At 47.0% G+C, this 9,812-nt stretch overlaps 3 non-coding genes across 3 annotated transcripts; 1 reads left to right on the top strand and 2 right to left on the bottom strand.

Moving 5' to 3' along the window:
- Positions 1–1,799: 1,799 nt before the first annotated feature.
- TRNAE-UUC (transfer RNA glutamic acid (anticodon UUC)) lies at positions 1,800–1,871 on the bottom strand. Its single transcript has one exon. It is a non-coding gene; the product is annotated as a tRNA-Glu (tRNA).
- Positions 1,872–5,649: 3,778 nt separating this feature from the next.
- On the top strand, positions 5,650–5,722 carry TRNAV-CAC (transfer RNA valine (anticodon CAC)). The gene has a single exon. It is a non-coding gene; the product is annotated as a tRNA-Val (tRNA).
- Positions 5,723–7,091: 1,369 nt separating this feature from the next.
- On the bottom strand, positions 7,092–7,165 carry TRNAN-GUU (transfer RNA asparagine (anticodon GUU)). Its single transcript has one exon. It is a non-coding gene; the product is annotated as a tRNA-Asn (tRNA).
- Between the last annotated feature and the right edge of the window lie 2,647 nt (positions 7,166–9,812).

The raw sequence follows: 9,812 nt of genomic DNA, 5'->3' as shown, positions 1-9,812 counted from the left end.
CAGCTAGATGCAGGATCCAGAGCAAGCAACCAAGGTTTGGCAAAACATCTATACATATATTGGATGCAGGCCACACCTCTGAAGAAAATGCCCTTACCACTGACTGGCTTATCATGTCAGATCACATCATGCAGGATGACTACATCACTATATAACTGCCAGATTACATCATTACATGAATGCCAAACCTCTGAGATTCATGGCCCAGCCAAGCTGACACACAACCTTAACCACCACACATTACCAACCCAGTGATTACCTTAATAATTTTCCCAGTTGGTAACTAAAACAACCTATAAATAATTTTATCTACTCCTCTAAAAATGTTAAGTCCTGTTTCAATACACATTAATCTACTTTTCCTTCCTAGGAAAGGTCAATCTCATGACAGTCAAAGTCAAATAGATGTTCACATTCTAATCTTGCCTCACTCTAGTTTCACTGATGATCAACCCTGATGACAACCCTTCTAAAATATTTTTTGCTTATGCAAATGAACTAATAACACACCTAAGTACTTATACTGTTGTGGTGTAAATTCCAAATATTCTGCTATAAAATAATATTTACTAAGAGCTCATCCTACTCAGATAACTTTGGTGGGAATACGCCATTTCGGTAAAACCCTAAGAGAATTTATTTTTGACTGTATAAACAGGTTCTTCCTTGAGGGGATCTACCTCTCTTTCATTCAAAGAGCTCTGTGCTTGTGAATTTGTTGAGGGTCTGTGACTGTCTATTGCTGTGATTCAAGTCAGAGTATGTTCACCAGACTTAGTGTGTTTCTGCTTATGCAAATCAAGTAAGACGTTCATAGGTTGCCCATCTATTGCATTTCTAGAGACACCGACCAAGGAGTTAATACCAAAGAGCTTTGAGGGACAGACCATTCTGATTACTGCTTCAGCTCTGTACTCGATGTAGTAACTGAGGTCACCTTGTCCTTTAAGGTTAAATGTCGTGACTTGACTCTTCCAATCCCATCTTCCCATCATCCCCATTCATTTCAATGATCCCAGTTCCATGGTAGCAGTTCCCACTGTCTTTCATAAAATGACCACCACAGAGTTCTTTGAGGATGTGAAAACAGTTCTGTAGGATCTATTTCTCGCAGCCTTGTTGAAGGTAGTAGGGGCGAATGAGCATGTCTGTGGAGTGTACAATTAATTTTTACTCAAAGGATTTGGACTTTTTCCCTGGTTTCTGAAAGAGAATCTCTAAACACCTGAGATTTTCCCAGGGATTGGAGTCTTTGTAATTCCTGGAGGGGCTCCAGGTCACACCTGAGACTTTATGCTCAAGGAGCAAGAGGGACCTCTTTGAGAGGATAAAGTGGAGAAGTCCCCAAGAGGCTGGTTTAGAGGGGTATTGCCAAAGGAAAGGAGTAACCAAAGGATCCTGAGATATCTGCAAGTTACTTAGAAATGGGGTAGAAAATACATACATATGGAGAGATGGAGAAAGCTAATGTGGAAAATGTTCATTGGTAAATGCGTGAAGCATAAAGTCACTACTCTTTCAACTTTATGTTTGCAATTGTTTTGAAAAAGGAGATTTGGAGCTCTTGTCACAGGTTCTACTTTGTTCTCTGGAGATGAACATTCTGAGAGCGAAAGGTTAGGTTTCTAAGATGAGGACCACAGGAGCGGTGAAGGTTCCTGGTGGCCAAGGGCAAGGTACAGCTGTTGGGAGCCCCAAGCCGCTGAACAGTTGCTCGTCGCCTCTCACCTCTCCAAGCCTGGGCAATTCTAGGACTCTTCTGCATCAAACAGGCGGAGGAGAGAGAGCGCAAAACGGCTCTCCCTGGCCGGGAATCGAACCCGGGCCGCGGCGGTGAAAGCGCCGAATCCTAGCCACTAGACCACCGGGGACCTGTCGGGGCTGGTGTAATCCCCCGCCTCTAGATAGTACATCTCTTCTCACCAAACTCGGGAAGCCAGGACGCCTATCCTCTACTCCTGCGATCGTCCCCCAAGGCCCTTTCCTCCTGTCTTCTCCAAAACGCCAGTCAGCCTGCAGCACGCCGAGGGCGGTCAGGTCTCCGCAAGTTTCGGAGTGAACTGGCTCTTCCTCGCCGCCGCACTTCAGACCTGACATAGAGGTGCGCCTTTGCGCGGCGGCAGCGCGGCGGCAGCGTGTGAAGAGACGGTGGCTGGGGTCCAGCGAAGGGCAGGAGCCTGCAGGGAGGAGGTGCCCAGGGTGGGAAGAGGGCCGAGCATGAGCGCCCAAGAACTCCAGCATCAAAAAGGGTTCAGATGGATACAGAAACGGAGACAGCCTGCATGAATAACTCTTTGAACCAGGACCCCGGGACCCCTTATTGAACTCCGGATTTGTCCCCGAAATTCTGCTGCCCCTGCCTTTTTTCCCATCTTTGTTGATGGCAACTCCACCCTTGCATATGCTCAGGCAAAAAGTGCTAGCTCTCCTTGGCGCAGGTCTTTTCCTCACACTCCACATCTAATTATTAGGGAATTTTCGTATTCCGCATGGTAGTACAGTGGTTGAGAGCTCAGGCTGCTATGTAGAGTCCGTAGTTGGAATCCACCAGCCGCTCTTTGGAAACCCTTTGGGGCTGTTCTACCGTGCTCGCTATGAGTCGCAATAGACTCGAACGCGGTAGACGTTTTGGTTTTTTGTCCGTCAAATGTGAACGTTGGTCTATACAGTTCCTCCCTTTGCTGAGCTATGAGTTTAGACGAAGGACTCTCCTGATAAAGGCGAGACATCAGTTTAAGGCGTGGCCCTTCGGTTGGTCAGACCTTAGGGTTCGAGACCCTTAATTGCAAGGCCTGGGGTTGGGCTGCCTTTGCCCCTTTTATTTGGCTCTGTCCCTCAAAATCAGCCTGTTCCTGGCCTGTCTTCGGAAGTTGGGGACATGCCTGAGACCCCTTGCTCGACTGGCCTCTCCGGGTCAAGAAACCAACTCCCTTCGTGTTCTGTCTGCAGAGAAGCTTCAAAAGCGCTTTTTTTCCATTTCTTGAACTGGGCCCTAACCAGGTGTGCGATATGCGGGGCTGCACGCTGTGAGTTTGTGGCTCTCCAGTAGCCTGCTGTTCTCTGCCTCTGTAAAGAATCCAATGCAGGTCTTCAAGGCTGGCTTGGCCCGTGTTGCTTGTTAGATATTTTCAAAGAGCCAAGTGCCCTAAGACCCATGTTTCAGCCTTTGCTAAGGTGCAGCTAAAACATGAAGGTGTGATTAAAGTAGTGGACTGAAACTGAGTGGCACAGAACAAGAGACTCCACAAGTGTCAGAGGGGGACAGAGGGGAGGAGCTGAGGCAAAAGGGCTTCTGAGGAAAGAGTGCAGGTCAGGCCCCAGGGAAAGTGCAGGGTAGGGCCTGGAGGGAGGGTTCTGGTGTTCCTGGGTGGCCCGGACGTGTGGATCATTTTGCGTGTGTGCGTGTGTGATAACATAGATAACAAAACACTTGCTATTTCAACCACTTTATGTGCACAATTCAGTGACAGTAATTACGTTCACCATGTTGCAGAACCATCACCACTATCCGTTTCCAGACTTTTTCCACATCCTTAACAGAAATTCAGTGCCCCTTAAGCAATCTTTCCTGCCTTTTCCCTCCCACCCGCCCCTGGTAACCACTAATAAACTTTGGTCTCTACGCATTTGCTATTTTAGAGATTCCAAGTAAGAGGGATCATATAATATTTGTCCTTTTGTATCTGGCTTCTTTCATACAGCATAATTTTTCTAGGTTCTTCCATGTCTTAACATGTATCACAACTTCCTGTTTATGGCTGAATAATATTCCATTGTATGGATAGACCACATTTTGTTCATCCATTCATCTGCTGATGGACACTTGGGTTGTTTACACCTTTTGGATAATGTGAGTAATGCTACAGTGAACACTGGTGTACAAATATCTGTTTGCACTTTTTGCTTTCAATTTTGGGGGGCATATGCCTAGTAGTGGAGGTGTTGGGTCATCTGGGAATTCTATGGTTAACTCTTGAGGAACTGCCAGACGGATTTCCAGAGGCTGTACCATTTTACAATCCTTTCAGCAATGCGTGCGGGTTCCAATTTTCCACATCCTCAGCAATGCTTGTTTTCCGGTTTTCTGCCAAACGGTTGAGCACTCGCCTATTAACTGAAAGGTTTGTGTTTGGAACCCACGCAGGGGCGCTTAGTTGCCATCCAGTTGATTCTGACTCATAGCGACCCTATAGGACAGAGTAGAACTGCCCCACAGGGTTTCCAAGGCTGTCATCTTTACAGAAGCAAGCTGCCACATCTTTCTCCCGCACAGCGGCTCCTGGATTCGAATTGCTGACCTTTCAGTTAGCAGTCAAGCGCTTTAACCACGGCAGCACCAAATTACAGCCTTGAAACCCTATGGGGAAGTTCTGCACTGCGCTCATGTGGTCGCCTTGAGTCCTAACCAACTCCATGGCAACTACCAGCAAGTGGGGGGATGAATAACATTGCACATCTTTTCATGGAACCAGCGCCATTAAAGGGGCCACCGAGGCGCTGGTCCGAAGCCCCGGGGTGAGAGCCTTCACAGCTCCGGGGCTGTGGGGAGCTGGAGAGCCCGAGAGGAGCTTCGTTCTGAAAATGGAAACTCTAATGAGCTGCGGGATCTCGAAGCTCTCGGGGCGGGGCCCTCCTCCAAGTCCTAGCTTAACAGATTAAAAAAAAAAAAATTTTTTTTTTTTTTTTTTTTTTATCTGGCGCAGAAAACTACATCATGTCCTAACCGAAGCTGCAGACTCCTTTGCCTGAGGGATTGTTGGTGCTTTTCCCGAGGGCTTTCTCCAGCACTTTGCTGCTGGCAGTCGAATTTCAAATGTAGTTGAATTTCCTGTGCTGGAAGCCAAAGTACTTGAAAACTGCAGGTCCTACAATTTTCATGGGCAAATTCTTAGGTTAGCTCACTCGCCTGGTTCCCGAAGTGCAGTGCTTATCACCTTCGTCTTATGCGCGAAAGGTCCCTGTTTAGAAACCGGGCAGAAACAGGTTTTGTTTGCGGATAGACAAGTGTTCGCCAATAGCCTTGTAAGGAGAAAAAGGAAAAAAAAAAAAAAAAAAACATTGCAAGAAGACTTCCAATTACTCAGCATCTTTAGCCAGACCTCATTTCTCTGCTCTAAATCAGATTTCAGACCAGGACACAATTCTCATCTGGTTGTTGGGAGGCGGGGCACCAAACGAGACATCCTTTATGTTAGTTTTAGTTCCTGAGAGTTCTAAAGGTTCCCTTTGTTCTCTTCTATCACCTGAACCTTCTCCACCGGCTGACACTGAAAAAGAAAAGGGCCTCAGGAAGCACCGAGCGACCCCTTCGGGCAAAGGAGACTGAGCCTCCCGATATTCCCTGGCTTAGGGTTCCTCGCCTACCCTCGAAACAAGGACAATGGGGCCCCACACGTTTGCTTTGAGTTCTCACACCAAAAGCAAACGAAAGTGGCAGGAACAAGAGAAAGAGATAACAAAGAGGCATTAAAGCTAAGCCTTGAGGGAAATGACCAGTCAAGGCAAATGCAGTGAGCCTTGGTTCGCTTGGTGCTTACTGAGGCCCTTTCCAGGACTTTGCTGCTGGCAGTGGAATTTCGAACTGGGATTGAATTTCGTCCACTGAAAGCCGCAAAAGTTAAAGAAGAGCAGCAGAGAGTTTTCCCGGGTGTTTCTGTAGTGTAGTGGTTATCACGTTCGCCTCACACGCGAAAGGTCCCCGGTTCGAAACCGGGCAGAAACAGTTGCTCTTTACTCCTCACAGCGGAGTGCTGCTTTTTCTCATTGCTTTAGACCTAGAATCAGACTCGAGTCCCAGTAAGTCCCAGAGGGAAATGCACAAACTGTGATGACCCATAGGAAGGTGCAATACAAGCAGAAGTACTGCAAGATTGATGCCACTTTATATGAACCTAAATCCTGGGGTGTATCTATGGAAATGGATCCTAAGGGGTTAGAAGCAGGGCGGAAGGAACATAATGTTGGATACGGCTAGGTTTACTTATTGACATAGGTGCACTAGATAGAAATTCTGGAGCCACTGTGTTTTGACCAGCTGCCAGCAATTCTAAATTGTTCACTTGAAGCAGTTGACTGAAAACTTGCACCCAAAGGTGGCCTACAGTACATGAACTTGAAATGCCAGAGCGTCTTTGATGCATTTATTGTAGAGGAAAATACCGAAAGCCTTAAAAAGCCTTGGGGGGATTAAAAAGCTACAGGAAATTTATCACGTAAGACATGTTCATTCACCCATATCTACAGCCCCAGGTACGGACAGGAAGACATTACCTTTAACAAGTATGTGAGAAATACATTTAAGGGACCTGTCCTTGCATCCTGAAAGCATTCTGTGGTGGCGATTTTATGAAGGATAGTGGGAACCCTGCCATTGACCTGGGATTTCTCAAATTAATGGGAGTCTTAGTGAGGGTTGCTAAAGAAACAGAACGAGGGATTATAAATAGATAGCTAGATAACTGATGGTGATTACAACTTTATTTGTAATTATAAAAGCATAGAAGCAACTTAAATTGCAAAGTATATGGCGAGGGTTAAATAAATCATGCTAAACCCAAACCCGTTGCTGTCCAGTCGATTCGGACTCATAGGGAACCTATAGGACACAGAACTGCCCCACAGGGTTTCCAAGGAGCGCCTGGTGGATTCAAACTGCTGACCTTTTGGTTAGCAGCCGTAGCACTTAACCACTACACCAACCCAAACCAAAAACCCGGGGCCGTCAAGTCGATTCCGACTCATAGCGACCCTATAGGGCAGAGGAGAGCTGCCCCATAGAGTTTCCAAGGCGCACCTGGCGGATTCGAACTGCCGACTCTTTTGTTAGCAGCCGTAGCACTTAACCACGACGTCACCAAGGATTCCAACCACCACTCCACCGGGGCTTAAATAAATAACACTACAAATAAATAATATGGGGGGGGGACTTCTTAGTCAAAAACAACTCCCCTGATTCTTTCAGTCATTTCCGAGTTCTCAGTTTCCATGCGAAGAGGATAGAAGGGTGACTGCCATTTCTCTCTGCCTTTCACTAGTAAGATTTATGGAGCAGAAACGCTGGGAATATCTTAACACGTGCAAAACCTGGGGACCGTCCCTGGGTGGGCTCGAACCACCAACCTTTCGGTTAACAGCCGAACGCGCTAACCGATTGCGCCACAGAGACCACAGGTAACCCCACCTGTTTGTACAAGGAGTGAATGCCTTTGAACCACCGGACGGTGCCAGCGGCTCTCTGCAGTACGACCTGCACAAACCCTCGGAAAATCCGGCAGGTTGGAGTGACAAATGGTGTTGTTGATCGCGTTAAAATCAGTGCGTTGGGTGAGTCTGAAGCTAGGAGGGCAGCCGAATGGCCTTCGCCCCTCCTTGCTCCTCCTCCGCCTCAGATGCCTGCGACCCCCGGAGACCCCGGGTCTGCAACCCCTGCCTGACCCCAATAGGGTCCAAGACACTGCTGCTCCGCCTTCGCCCGCCCGCACGCACCATGGAAGCCCCCCGCTCGCCTCGCTTGCTGTAGGTGGGGCCGGAGCGCGGAAAATAAGTGAGGAAAGGGGAGCGGTGAAGAGGGGCGAAGGAAAGCAGGGAGGCGTGGGCGAGAACAAGACTTCCAGGAGGCAGGTGCAGAGACTCGGGCCAGGTGCTGGGGAGGAGAGAAAGGTTTCTATCCTGTAGCACAATGGGGAGGGAGGAGCTGAGAGATGGCAAGAAGTGAGAGAAAAGCAGAGCACCTGTGGCTGTTCAAGAACAAAACAGTGTGAATGTTTTTATGTCAATAAAGTTTAAAGACCAGTGAGCGCTGACGGGTTTGCGGTGCGCCGTGATCGTATAGTGGTTAGTACTCTGAGTTGTGGCCGCAGCAACCTCGGTTCAAATCCGAGTCACGGCAGTGTCTGGCGCTAATTTTGTCACTCACTGGCGCGCTTCGTTTGGTTTGCAGTTCATTCCCGCAGGGGCATCTCTCCCCATCTGCGCCTAGAAGGCAGCGGGCCTTACAGCTAGAGGTCAGAAGGGAAGGAACCCCGACAGCGTGCATACCTGGAGCCAGGTCTAAGGGAAACCTGCAAAAGGTGAAATGCCTCTCACTCAGCCTAACAAGTACCTTCCACTGTTGAGATGATGTGGTCATAACCTTTTTCCTGGTAAAGGTATTTCAAATACCAGCTGGGCTTTTGTACACGAAACCAGAATAAACTTTTAATGCGTTTACAGTAAAATCCAAACCTCCTGCCATAGTCCATTTGCGGGCCATGTCCCTCACCGCTTGTCCCTCCGTTTTTATGCTAACAGTACATTATTGAAGTGTATGAGTATCACTTATTAATGAAGATCAAAGACCACAGCTTCAGTATGGATTGCACCTCAGCATAAAGAAAACAAAAATCCTCACAACTGGACCAATGAGCAACATCATGATAAACAGAGAAAAGATTGAAGTTGTCAAGGATTTCATTTTATTTGGATCCACAATCAACAGCCATGGAAGCAGCAGTCAAGAAATCAAAAGACGCGCTGCACTGATTGGGTACATCTGCTGCAAAGGACCTCTTTAAAGTGTTGAAGAGCAAAGATGTCACCTTGAAGACTAAGGTGCACCTGACCCAAGCCATGGTATTTTCAATCGCATCATATGCATGTGACAGCTGGACAATGCATAAGGAAGACCAAAGAAGAATTGTTGCCTTTGAATTGTGGTGTTGGTGAAGAATAGTGAATATACCGTGGACTGCCAGAAGAAGGAATAACTCTGTCTTGGAAAAAGTACAACCGGAATGCTCCTTAGAAGCAAGGATGGTGTGACTGCATCTTACATACTTTGGACATGTTATCAGGAGGGATCAGTATCTCGAGAAGGACATCATGCTTGGCAAAGTACAGGGTCAGCAGAAAAGAGGAAGACCCTAAACAAGGTGGATTGACACAGTGACTGCAACAATGGGCTCAAGCATACCGATTCTAAGTATGGTGCAGGACCGGGCAGTGTATCCTTCTGTTGTGCATAGGGTCAGTACGAGTCAGAGCCGACTCGACAGCACCTAACAACAATAATACAGGAATCTTTAGTGAACAATTACTGAATTTTGACAAATGTAATCAAGTTACAGAAAGTTTCCATCATCCCACCAAGGTCCAAGGAGCTCCTTTCTGGGTAATCCCCATCCCTTACCCCCTCCCGGTTTAATTAATCACTCTTCTGAGGTCTCTCACCAGAGATTAGTTTTGCCTATTCTTGAAATGCACATGAATGAATGCACATTTTTTGTGTCTGACTCTATTTCTTTTTTTCCACACAACATTATGTTTTCAAGATATGTCTATGTTGTTCGTCTATCACTTCTTCATTGTAGTATTGTTGATGTTATTCCAATGTGTGAGTAAACCACAGTCGATGGACATTTGGGCTATTTCCAGTTTCGGCTATTGTGAAAACGCTCCTATGAGTATGCTCGCCTGAGTCTTTGTGTGGACACGTGCATCCATTTCCGTTTAAGGACTGGAACTCCTGGATCAAAGGATAGGTGCCAGTTAAACCTTGATAGAAGATGCCAAAGGGTCCCCTACGATGGTTTCTCACCAGCAAAGCTGGTTGCAGTTGTTCCACATCCTTGTCAGCACTTGGTGTTCTCTGCCTTTTAAATGCACCATTCTGGTGGGTTTGTAAGGGTACCTTTTCATGGTTTAAATTTGTGTTTCCCTAATGAGTAATGACATGGGTCTTGTTTTCCTCAGCCTTTTGGCCATTTAGAAATCCTCCTTTGTGGAGAAAGTTTATTCAATATTTTGCACACTGTTATTGGAGTTGACTTTTTATT

The sequence above is a fragment of the Elephas maximus genome, chromosome 3, assembly GCF_024166365.1.
Source record: "Elephas maximus indicus isolate mEleMax1 chromosome 3, mEleMax1 primary haplotype, whole genome shotgun sequence".
Taxonomy (NCBI): Eukaryota; Metazoa; Chordata; class Mammalia; order Proboscidea; family Elephantidae; genus Elephas; species Elephas maximus.
The sequence above is the reverse complement of the archived record's forward strand: the minus strand, read 5'-3'. Positions and strand labels throughout refer to the sequence as shown.